The following is a 13,581-nucleotide window of genomic DNA, read 5'->3' on the forward strand; positions in this document are numbered from 1 at the left end:
AATCACACAAATGCCTTTTAATAAGATTTAGAAGAGTTGGCATTTGTCTCAATGGGGGGAAAACTCACACAGAATAATAAGCATAGCCAACATTTATGGAGTGCTATAAGGTCTTCATAGCAATTTACATATATGTATTATATGTGTGTCTATGTGTCAGGCAGCTAAGAGGGTATTTATAGTGGGCATATGTATGGCAGTTAAGTAGGTACACACACATACATACATATAATACCTCACTAGATACTCATAATAACCCTTTTAGGTAGGAGCTATTATCATTCCTGTTTAACAGATGAGGACACTGAACAGGGTTAAGAGATTTGCCCCAAGCATTTGTTAACTGCTTTACAAACATTACCTCATTCGATCCTTACAATACCTTGAAAGGTAAGTTTATTATTGTTGGTATTATTATCATCACCATCTTACAGATGAGGAAACTGAGGTAAACAGGTTAAATGATTTGCTGAGGATTACACAGATGGTATCTGAATCTTGCTTTGAACTCTGGTTTTCCTGACCACAAATCCAATATTCTATCCATTTAACAGCCTGACACTCCTTGAAGTATTTTAGCATTTTTTTTTACACCCAGGCCTGTGCATCCAATTGCTTATAAAAGGTTAATACTCATAAAAACGATATAACAGGCTATGGGCAAATTGTACCTCTATCCCCACTACACCCCCCCCCCCCCAACCATCTTGGACTTGTCCACAATTTGTCACAAGAAAAGCCTGAAGAAAGGTAGTGGGTTGTTCAATGTAAACCCATCAATACTTCTGGAAAAACAATCAGAATACACATCATACTGATAGAAAATCAGGAGTACTTTTTTCTTAGACAACTCATAATAAATACCATTTTAAGTCTAAATATCATCTATGCTGAAATACTATTCGTGAACAAATTCTGTGCTACAGCAGAAAGGCAAAAAAATCATGTCGGTATATCATAATGTAAACAAATTAGGACAAATCTCAGACACAAATTAAAGAAAAAAATATTGCTTCAGATTTGACTGATAGAAATAATCCCTATGAAAAAATATGCACAAAATTAGGTTTTGTAAGAAGGAAACAAGAAAGGGCACGTTTTGTTGTTTATTTAAAAAGAAAAAAAAAAACAAAACTACAGCCTAAGCTGCATGGTGTAATGGATAGAGAATAGGCCTTGGAGTCAAAAACACTGGATTCAGGTCTTGCTTCTGACACATATGAAATGTGTGACCATGGGCAAATTACACACCCTCTGTGTTCCCCTAGACAACTCTGATCTCTATTAGTTCAGGGAACTTAAATATTAGGAGTTAATAACATCAAGGAAATCATACCTCTGAACCAAAAAAACCCTAACAAACCCTAAACCAGGGGTGTAGAACCTATGTGACCTTCTAGGTCCTTAAGTGAGGCTTTTTGATTGAATCCAAGTTTTATAGAACAGATTTGTTCTATTCTATAGGGTGATGAATGTCTTTGGTCATGGAATCTTACAAATTTTTTCTGTAAAATTTGGATTCATTTGGCCTGAAGGCCTCAGATTCCCCACCCCTGAACTTTTAAACAATGCTGAAGATTTTTAGTTGAACGATAGACAAACACGAATTTTTGTTGGCATTTAAATGTTTCTCTATCAGTTTTCAATTCAATCTATAAAAAATGGGTTAGTTAATAGAAAACAAAAAGTAAAATAGACTCTAAACTTAAATGAAACTCCCTGGAAGGAAAGCTGTTCACTTAAGAGAATTCAACAATTCATCATACAAAAGGATATGTAAAAATACAAGTAGAAATTATTTCAAAAACTTAAAGCAAGTCACTTTTAAAGTTGTAGTTATCTAAAAAAACAATTTCTTTAAAAAAATTAAATAAAAATATAAATTAATTTTATAAAATGAAATAAAAAATATTAAAGTTTATTAATTAAATTAAAACTAAATAAATTAAATATTTTTTTTCCTGTGATTCATTTTAAACATTTTTGAGTCATATTTAGTAAAGCATAAAATAGTCCCAAATAAAAAGAAACACTCTTGAACTAAAAGAAAGTTTTTAAAATTTTGCTTTTATAGCCTGAAAAGTCTCTGAAATGTAAGCCTGCCCCAACAGCTATGGCATAATGATATTCTATATATCAAATGAAATTAATACAAGATGAGATGACTCTTTCATCACAGCAGGAAAACTAAAGGGGGGGGAAGCTGAATATGGATCAAGGTATTAGATATTTAAAAGCAGTTCAGGTGTATGGCAATGTAGAAATGTTTATCTTGAATTGAGATTAAAATTTACTGTATATTCAAAAATCCTTTCTAAGAGGATTATTTCTTAATTTTAAGGAGAACTCTGAAAATTAAATAATATCCCTCTTTGCTTTTCGTCAAATGTGCAAGTAAAGTTCAGAGACAAAAAGAGAATTCTATGAGATATTAGTTAACATTTCAAGCAATCAAACAAGTATTGATAGAGGTTTTGTTATATGCCAGATCTGGGAAAATAAAAAATAAAGGTGAATTAGCCCCTACGGTCTAGAAGCATTATAACAGGAGAGAGAGCATATTCATGTGTAAACATACACATAATGGCTACAAAGTGAACACAAAGTAGTCTGGGAAGGGAGAACATTTGCTGCTGGAGAAATTAGGGAAGGTTCCATGTAAGGTCAGGCTTGAGCTGAATCTTGAAGGAAATTTAAGAATTTTAAGAGGCAGAGATAAGGAGGGAGTGTAGTTGAAGAAGGGTGGCTGGTCACTACAAAGGTGTGGAGATGGGGGAACAGGAGAAAGCTGGTTTGGCTGGATCCGAGTATGGGATGAGAAGGAGGAATGTCTAATCCAGTTGAAGATGAGTTGGATCTAGATTATGAAGGATTTTAAAAAGATAAATACAAAACTTTATATCTAATCCTAAAGGCAGTAGGAAGTTACTGGAGATCACTGTTGTTGTGTTTCTCCTTTCTCAAAGCATCAGGGAGATGATGGCATGACTTGCAGTTGACTTTGATTTGAGTGAGGAAGGGTTGTGCAAGGTCACCAGCCTCACTTTCCCCTTCAGAGCCATCTACGTCCAGTGATCAGATACTCTTCAGGACAAGTGAAGATGGCCAGGGATACAATGGGAGACTCTGGCCCTTTTTGGAGTGAGGTAACACCCATTCAGTGAATTGGCCTCTTTAAGAAGTGAGTCAGGGGATAAATAGCCCCTTTAATTAAAAAAAAAAAAATCAAACTGGGAGGGTAAGGCCCTCTGGGTTGCTGGTCAAAAGAGAAACTGTTGCTATTGATACTCCTTGAGGGGGTGAAGGAAGTAACTGGGCTGGATTTACGAGTTAACAAAATCACTTAGGCAGCATTTTGGAGGACAGATTAGAGAGGAAAGTGGCTGGGAGACAAGTTAGGAATCTGTTTGAATAACCTAGATGAAAGATGATAAGGATCTGGCCTAAAGCGATATCTATTCGAGTGTAGAAGAGAGGATGTTGCAAGATACATTGTAGAGATGCAAATGACAAGATTTGAAAACTGACTTGATGTTGGGTGAGTCAAGGAAAGCAATGAGATTGTAAGCATAGGAGATTGGAAAAATGGTGGGGAATTTCCACAATAACAGGGAATTTCAGAACAGGGGTGGGTAAGGTGGTGGTTGGAAGAGAGATAATGATAATTAGAGTGTTCATTTTAAGTACTTGATATAAGAAGAGATGTTTATTCCATCATAAAAATTTAATTTGACCACTTCTATCATCAACTCTATTCATATCTGATTTTGATGACCTTTTTTGCTTTCCCTAGTTATAGACCCTATATTTAAAAATGTGTATGAATTTCCCAAAGTGTGCATAAATTTCACAGGTCATCTCAATAGATTTCTTCAGTAAATATTTATATTCCACACTTGTAACAGGCAGTATACTCTAGAAAACATGAATTCACAGCATTACTTAATAGGGACTCTATGTAATAAGTTAATTGTTATTTTTCCCCTTTCCTCATTTAGCCTTATGATATAATTAGTGTTGTTAATATATGTGTGTGTGTGTACACGTTAATTTAATTTTTACTTCATAAGTTTTCCAGTTAAGATGAATATGTTGTTCAGTAGTTCTTCAGTCATGCCCAACTCTTTGCAACTCCATTTGGGGTTTTCTTGGCAAAGATACTGGAATAGTTTGCCATTTCCTTCTCCAACTCATTTTATAGATGAAGAAACTGAGGCAAACAGAGTTAAAAGTGACTTTCCCAGGGTCACACAACTAATTGCCTGAGACCAGATTTGAATTCAGGTAGAGAAGTCTTTCTGACTTCCAGCCTGATACTTTCTTCACTGCACCACCTAGTTGCCCCAAGAAGAGTATAACTGAAATGTTAAAAAATATATATCCTGCTACATCAGATGCCCTAATTAGAATAGTGCCATAAAATGGTCTCAAGTCTGGAAGTGAAGCTTGGTGTCATGGCACTAGATGGAAGTTTGATGCCTAAATCCACCACTTATTGCTATATGGTCACACAGTCTCTTCATTTCCCTTTTTCTCCTGATCCAAACAGGTAAAACAGAGTTAAAAATACCTGCTTCACAGGATTGTGGGAAATATGCTTTGTAAACCTTAAAACCCTATGTAGAAGCTTCTGGATAAGAGGGCAAGAAACTTCGGATTAAGATCATGATGTGAAAGTCGTAGAGAAGCCCAACTCTTCCTCACCTCTGAAAAACCCCAGCAAATATGACAAAAAGATCCCAAGAAAGATGAGTGATTTTTTTTCTAAAAAAATGAAGAGAAAAGTAAACATCTCCATCCCATCCAGAATCACCCTCCCCCCCACACACACACACATACACCAGTGAAGGCAAGTAGATGGTTTATGCCAGGGAACCCTTGCAAGATCCTGCCTGCAAGGGAATATGGTGGCAGCCAGTGCTTTGAGCAAGGAAATCACAAGCTAGCCCAGGCTCCAGTAGTCAAGGTACTGAACCCAGATCCTGGTTCTGCCAAGTTAGAATAGAAGTAGGGGAACAGAATCAGTGCCTATAGGACACAGCACAGGGTGAAAGGGCCCAGTCATGCAGTTGATGGAGCCCTGGAAACCACAGCAGGAGAAAAGGCCAATTCAGAGCCTACTGAACAGGAGGTTTGCAGAAATCATTCATTTTCAACTTGCTACTTGAATCAATCAACAAGTGCAAATTAAGCACCTGCTATATACATTAGGCACTGTGCCAAGTGAATATAAAGAATGAAGCAGGGGCAGCTAAGTGGTGCATTGAATACAGCACTGGCCCTGGAGTCAGGAGGACCTGGGTTCAAATCCAGCCTCAGATACAACACAAAAACCTAGTTGTGTGTGACTTTGGGCAAGTCACTTAACCCCAATTGCCCTATCTTCTCCCTACAAAAAGCAAAAAAAAAAGAAAAAAAGTTTTAGAAAGAATGAAGCAGTTGCTATGTTCAAGGAATTTATATTCTAACAGGAAAGACAAGTACATATAAGAAATAAAAATAGTAGCTAACTTTTATATAATGCTTTTAGATTTGCATAGCACTTGAGATGTCTTCTGATCATCACAACGACCCTGTGAGGCAAACACAAATGGAATAAATATAGAGAGAATGAATACAAAGTTGTTATAGTTTGAGAGAGAGGATACTAGCAAAGATGAGAATCTGAAAACGTTTCATGGGGAAGGTGGTGTCTGAGCTCTGAACTGAAGGAAGCGAGGGATTTCATGAGATGGTGCTGAGAGGCGAGTAGATTCTAGGCAAAGAGAAGGCCATTGAAAAGACACAGAGATAGAAGATGGAGTGCCAGCCTACATCCTCACCCCACTCTACCCCTTTCACCAAAAGGTTTTGCCTCTTCATTGAAAAAAAGGTTTTAGGCTATTTGTTTTTCTCATTCTCTTTTCAAAACACCTGATATCTCCCATTCTCTCTGCCAAGATCAAGGCTTTCATATATACCTTTGGTCAGGTCCCCTACCATCTTTTCTAGAAGATTGTATCCTCAATTTACCACCTCTCCTGTGAATTGTTCATCTCTTCCAATCAATCACTTCTTTTCCTGCCTTCAAATGTATCCACATCTCCTCCATCCTTCACTACTTCTACCATCCCCTCAAACTATCATCCCATATATCTCTTCTCCTTATCTTCAGTCAATATTCTTGATAAAGTTGTCCACACCAGAAGTGTCAAACTCAGAAACAGAGGCCACTAAACCATGCATAAGGATCCTTGTGGGATACACATTGACTTAGAAAACCACAGATATACATTATCTATGTTTCGTTGTATTTTTATTTCTTTTGTCAAATATTTCCCAATGACATTTTAATCTGGTTCTGGTTTCATTTAGGGAGTATTGTGGGTTTCCTCGTGCCTGATGTTTAAATACCTCTGGTCAACACCCAATGCCTCTACTACCTCTCCTCTCTGCTCAATTCTTTTCAATATGGCTTCTGATTTTGCTCAGATTCTTTCCCCAAAGTGACCAATTGCTAAAAAATTTTCGCAGTCCTAATCCTTCTCCACCTAATTATTTTCATATAATTTTTTTTTTTTGCATAGGAAAATTTTTAACTTTTGCTAAGGAATATACCACTAATAAATAGCAAAAAGAGACATTTTAAACATTTCCTCTGCCCATACTCTTAGGGTCATACTTTCCCCATAATACCTTAGTCCTTGAAGACAATAGGCTCAAACTTAACCCAGTCAACTTCATCATAAATTCACTTCCAAATGCAGTATACTTGATGGATAGACAAGTCTGTGCCTCACATACTGCTGAAAACAGATGATGGTTATTTCTCAGAGTCTCAATGAGGTACTTCCTGGCTACAAAACCTAGCATAAACCCTGTCTCCAGATCTCTTAGCAACTTGTTTTTCTGACCTTTCAAAGTTCACAAGGTCATAACAAATTGAACTGTCTGAATCGTTATTTTTTTTATCTGTGTTTTGGGTAAACAACATATAAGAGGATGCTATTTTTTAATCCTGAACTCCAGATGAATTCAAAAAAGGAAGGGGAGAAATCATGATCTCAGACAAGGCAATAGCAAAACTAGGCATGGTTAAAAGGGATAGACAGGAAAATTGCATTATGCTTAAAAGCATCATTGATAATCAAATAATTTAAATACTTAATATTTAGTATATCCAGCACTTAGCACAGGGCCTAACACATAATGGCACTTAATATGTGTTAATTTTCTGACTATTAATATATCTGTACCTAATGGCATAGCAGCTAAATACTTGCTAGAAAAACTCATATTCCTACAGGATCAAATTAATTTTGAAACTTACACCTGTTCACTACTGCCTGCCCCTAAGGCCTTTTACTCCCTTCTGTTTGGAGAGGATAGAAGGTAGACATAAGAGACTTACTCTCAGATCTTCTGAGGGAGCCCAGCATAGATTCTTCATCATTTCCCACCTACCTGCAAGACTTTATCATGTAGCTTGCTGAGTATTTCGTTTTTTTCCCCTCTACCCCCTACCTCCACACTTTTCAGCTTCTTTTTATGTGTTGTCTTCCCCCATTACATTGGGATGCTTGAAGTGGGGACTTTCTTTGTAGCTTTATGACAGTGCTTGAAACATAGTAGGCATTTAGTAAACATTTATTGACTGAGTAAGTAGAAAAGTTAATTGAATTGTAGGAGTAGACAGTAAAACTAAGATAGTGTTGTCCTCAAGGATCCCCTGTCAGAACTAGACAAATTTAACAGCAAATAGAATAAGGAAGAAGTTAAGCAATGGGAATTTTAAAAAAAAGTTAAATGTGATAGATCTCTGGCATTTGTTGAAGGGGAAAATAAAGGAATATACATATAACTTAATAGTGCAAGGCACTTTTACAAAAATTAACCAACTGTTGGGTATCTAAACCTCATAAAATGTAGAAAAGCACAAATATTAAGTACATCCTTTACTGTACACAATTCAATTAACCTAAATTATTTTTTTAAAAAGGATTTTGAATAAAGGATTCAAACTTAGAGAATAAATAATTTAATCTTAAATAACTGGGGTGGGAGAGGGAAAGGTAAGAGAACAAACACTTATTAAGCACATACTATATTCCAGGAATTATGCTAAGCACTTTACAAATATTATCTCATTTGTTCCTCACAACAAACCTAAATCCCCATTTTACAGTTAAGGAAACTGAGGCAGAAAAAGCTTAAGTGACTTGCCCAGAGTCACAAAGGTAGTAAGTATCTGAGGTTGGATTTGAATTCTGGTCTTCCTAACTTTAGGCTGAGTGCTCTATCTACTGTGCCACCTAACTGGCAGGTTAAAGAATAAATAATAGAATTGATAATTTCATAAAAATAAAATTACAATGAGATAAAACAGCAAAATTTGGGGGATATAGCCAAAAGAGTCCCAAGGGGAAAATATACATTACTAAACCGGCTCATCAATAAAAGAAACAACCAATGTATTGGTCATGCAATTAAAGAATTAGAAAATGAACTAATCAAAAAAATTTCAGTCATTCACAAAAGCAGAAATTTTAAAAATCAAAGAAGAGGTAAATAAAATTGAAAAGAAAGCAGCCTTTGAATTATTAAAGTTAGGACTATCTTAAAATTAATGAAATAGATAAATTATTTATTAATCTGATAAAATAGAGGAAAACCTAATTCACAATATCAAAAATGAAAAAAGAGAATTCACAATAAATGAAATTGTTAGAAACTTCTTTTCCACTTAATTTCCATTAAATGCTAACAAAACAAACAAAATGAATATTTACACAGATATAACATCTACAGCTTGCAGTACAATAATATAGAAAATAAATTATTTTCAGAAAAAAAATTGAGCAAACTATAAAGAATTACCAAAAGAAAAAAAAGGAATAAATAATTCTATCAAACATTCTAAGAACAACTAATTTTAATATTATACAAATTGTAAATATAGGGAAAGATATCATCCTAATAAACTCTTTGTGTAAAGTAAATATTGGCAGCTAAATGGCACAGTAGATAGAGCACTGGGCTTGGAATCAGGAAGACTGATATTCATGACTTCAAATCTGGCCTCAGACACTTAACTAGCTGTGTGAGTCTGGGCAAGTCACTTAACCCAGTTTGCCTTAGTTCCTCATCTGTAAAACAAGCTGGGTATGGAAATGCCAGACTACTCCAGTGTTTTGCTAAGAAAACCCCAAATAGGATCATGAAGAGTGAGACAAATGAAAAATGACTAGACAACAGCAAATGAAGCAAATGTTACTGATACATAAACCTGAAAGACATAAAGCAGAGAAAGAGCAATAGACCAATATCTCTAATGAATATCAATGTGAAAATATTAAAGAAAAAAAGAAAATATAAGCTAAATGTTTGCAGCAACATGTTTAAAATACTACATACCCTATCACCAAATTGGACTTACACCAGAAATAAAGGTTTGGTTCACTATTAGGATAACCATAAACCTAATGGACCATATCAGTAACAAAATCTAAATCACATGATTACATCAATAAGTGTAGAAAAATCTTTTAATAAAACACAATACCCCATTCTAATAAAAACATTTAAAAAGCATAGGAATAAATGGACTATTCCTTTATTTGGTAAATTATACCTATATAAACCCCCAAAGTTAGCATTATCTGCAATGAAGAAAAGATAGAGTCATTTCCAATAAGACCAGGGATAAAGCAAAGGCATTTGTGATTGCTCTTATTTTATGGAGTTCTAGAAAATTTGGTATAACAATAAGAAAAAGGAATTTAGGAAACAAGCATAGGCAAAGATGAAACAATTTTTTTTGTAGATGTCATAATTGTTTACTTAGATAACCATAGAAGGTCAACTAAAACATAACTAAAACAAAGAACTTCAAAAAATTGCCAATATATAAAATAAACCCACAAAAATCATGAATGTTTTATATATGGTAAAAAAAAAATAATCAGGAATAGATAAAGAAATTCCATTCAAAATAACTACAAATGAACTAAGGTGATGACTATGTGCACAGAGAAAATGTAAAGAAATATAAGAAATAGGGAAGTAGAAAAAATTTGGCATTTGATTGAGTTTAGATAATGAAAGTCAAGAGTCAAGGATAATGCCAAAGATGTAAACCAGAAAAGATGGTGGTACATACATTTAAGCACATATCATGTATTAAATTATATAATCTCTATATAAACATACGTGTGTATGCATGCATGTCTGTAAATGTCTGAGAAATATATGACCTGAAATAGCAAAAGCTAGTGATAGACAACCCATATACTCCATCAAAATCTATACAATGTCAAGGGATCTAAATGAAGGCTCCTAGAAGAACATTGGGCAGGTTCCCTGTGATAAGTTTAGATGAGAGGGCATGGATGGGTCATAGTCTATATTACTGAAAGGAGTATTCATATTGATAAGATCAGAAATTTGTTGACATATCAAAGTATATGTAACAAACATTTGTGTGTATATATAAGCATGAATCTGGAAGTAATACCTGCAGAAAATAATTTGCTTGATGTGCAATCCCTGATCATATTGTTACTATTAGATTTGTGTTTGGGAAGGAGTCAGATATAAATTGTTTGACAAAAGTGCAAGGCAAAGAAATGTTGCTTCTAACTCTCTCCCAGATTTGCAACCAACATTTACTATATTCAGAATGCATCCCCTCTGATCTTTAATTCTAAAATTCTGTGATTCTAAGTCTAAAAAGAAGAGTCAAGCTATAGAAAACATAAGACAAGCATTATGTAGAAATCAATATGTATTATTCTTATAAAACAATCATATCCAATATTTTAGGTTACTTTAAAATGAGGTGCCTTCTGAGACTGACATAGAAATAAGAACTAACTACAATATTCATTTGATATTACCTCCCCAAAATAGATTATACTTTGTAAAATAATGAAATAATCAAATAAATCAAATTAAGCCAAATAATGAAAAAAACACTTGCAAACAGTTTCTTCATAATGACTTTGTAATAATATTACATGAATTAATAATGTCATAAATTATTTACTCATATATTCCAGTGAAACTAGTACACATTTTGTTATTGTGCACTAAATAGAAGATTATACATGCAACCTGGAAAAGTTACATTTATTTAGTTACAAAAGTCAACCACATAAGAAAGTTTCATTTAAATCCCACACATTATAGTTGCATTTAAGTATTTTAAGCTGTTACCTTTTTGCCTCATTTTTATTTTACATTTTACTGTATTCTTTTACAGATTCTTCTCTAAAGGTTTTTTAATAATGAATATCATAACAAATACCCAAAAAAATCCAAAGTATTTGTCTAAATTTCAATATATCACTTCAGTTTCTTTGATTTTGGACTAATTTCTTAAAGCTCACACTTTGATAACCGCATAGCTTACATTTATTATATAATATTCATCAAATAAAATCTGCTTTTCTCAAAATTGATGAAGAAACAAATTTCCACTGAAGAATATAGAAATTATTGTGTGACGGAAAAAACTAACTAAAACAGCAAGATTATTTTGTAGATAAAGAATTTCTTTGATGATATTAGGAAATTTAAAATGCTGTACATTGGAGTCATCCAAGAATACTGCATAGTTACCTATGTGCAAATTTTAAAATGGTATAGCCTTTCAATCTGGAAAATATTCTTACTATCACAAACATCAAATTTAAAATTCAGATTTAACTTTTTTTATAGCTGTGGAATTTTCATAAATGCATATATTTTTTGTTGTCAAAATGCAAAAGAAAAAAACCTTACTAATTTCTGAACTAAGGAAACTTAAGAAATGCTATAAATTCCACTAAGCATAAAAGTGCAACGTTTCAGCCATTTGAAAGGAATATAACAATTACAGTTTGCCTCAGGTTTTTAGGGAAATACATCTAGATAACAAACTCAAAGGACCATCATTTGCAAAGCTGATACATTCTTCATGTGCTCATCTTTAAAAAGTATGTAGAGTTTTTTCTGTCTTTCCTCACTGTCAGCACAATGAAAGGAAATTGATGCAAAAATGCTGCTGAAATTTTCCCTAAAATGGGACCTTCAATACAAACAATTAAATTTGAAGTTATGACCAATGTTTCCAATACTATCAGAAGCAGAAACAAGCCATATTTTTCATTAACATGCCAAGAGTAGCATGATTCATAGCACATGTGATGCATGATTGTCAAGAATCATCCCATCATTACAATGGAGGGAATATAAATCAACTCTTTGTTGTCCCAAGTACCGCGTAAATGGAAGCATACTTACCTGCCCATACCAACTATATTCCAGCATCGTACAACTGGGAAAACCAAGGCTTTCGGTACTCAGAATTAGAGGGTGAATGTCAGTTGTTTCATTCAGTAGGACTCTTATGAGTTAGCTGCCACTTTTCCTTCCAGAGGAGTGGGCTACCTTCTACCCACTGCTTCTTACTCAACCACCAGCACTGCTACAATCAGTGCATTGTTGCAATGTTGTGCTCTTACAGCTCAAGCCTGTTGATAATGAACCTGAACCCATTATTTTGAGTCAATGAATTGAGAGAAATAGGGCAAAGAATGAAAGCCACAGGGCCAATTACCAGCATTCTTTGATGTATTACTAGCTAGCACCCACCAAATCACTTTGTGTCTTTGTCTTGATCCCCTCTGTTATTCATTAATTATTCTAGAAGGGTTAGAGTTCAGATAGCTAATTGCACAGACAGTCTTACTTGGTGGGGATTCTCCCTACACTGACACTTTCCCCAACTGTGCCCAGCCACCTTGTATTACGCCAATTAATCCAATTCTTGGCATTTTCACACGGCCTTCCAGGTCCTTTTCATGCTTTGCCTAAAAGATTTTCACGGGGCCTGCCTATGACAGAGGCCAAAATAGCTTTAGGAACCAGGTGAAATATATTTTCTAGCTACAGAATTATTTTCTTAAAGGTGCAATTATATTATTTTCTATACTATCCTTGTCATAATTACATCTTTAGAAATTTTACTAGGATTATAAAACAAAAGAACTTTGTTAACAAACTCACGAATTCTTAATAATACTGTATTTTTCATTTCAGTCTCCCCTTCTAAAGGTCATGGGCTTCTCAAATAACAATCACTATCTCTTTGCTTGTACATCAGGATCTGAATGTAGAACCTTTAACAAATTTGGTTTTTCTCCTAGTAATTTTGCTATAGTTTTCCCCAATTTCTTCCTTATCTTCTGAGGAAACATAGCATATTTTAAATAAACCCACCATCAACTGCTAAAAAAAATTTTAAAGTCACCTTGAAGATTACCTATAACAATTGGAGAGGAGAGAGAAATAAAGGAGAGACTCCTATTTCTCTCTTCCCCAGCCCCAAACCCACTCCAGAAGCTTTCATAGTGCTTTGTATCGAGTAAATGCTTGGTTGATAGAATTTATTATTGGACTATACACTTTGTGAGCATTTAATAAATTCTTACCCTTGGTGTAGAAGATATTATGAATTTTAATGAGAAAATAGTATCATTTTAAAAATAATATCATCTTAAAGGAGAACTATAATAGAAGCTTGTAGCCGCTTTGATGGATCCATGATCTCACTGATGAGGA

General features: G+C 34.3%; 1 protein-coding gene across 1 annotated transcript in view; it reads right to left on the reverse strand.

The window, feature by feature from the left end:
- Positions 1 to 13,581, reverse strand: part of TFEC (transcription factor EC) — a 258,690-nt gene that overhangs the window by 152,140 nt on the left and 92,969 nt on the right. The window lies entirely within an intron of this gene.

The sequence above is a fragment of the Petaurus breviceps genome, unplaced genomic scaffold (assembly GCF_028583685.1).
Source record: "Petaurus breviceps papuanus isolate PSGF00001 unplaced genomic scaffold, PetGlider_PUasm1.0 84, whole genome shotgun sequence".
Taxonomy (NCBI): Eukaryota; Metazoa; Chordata; class Mammalia; order Diprotodontia; family Petauridae; genus Petaurus; species Petaurus breviceps.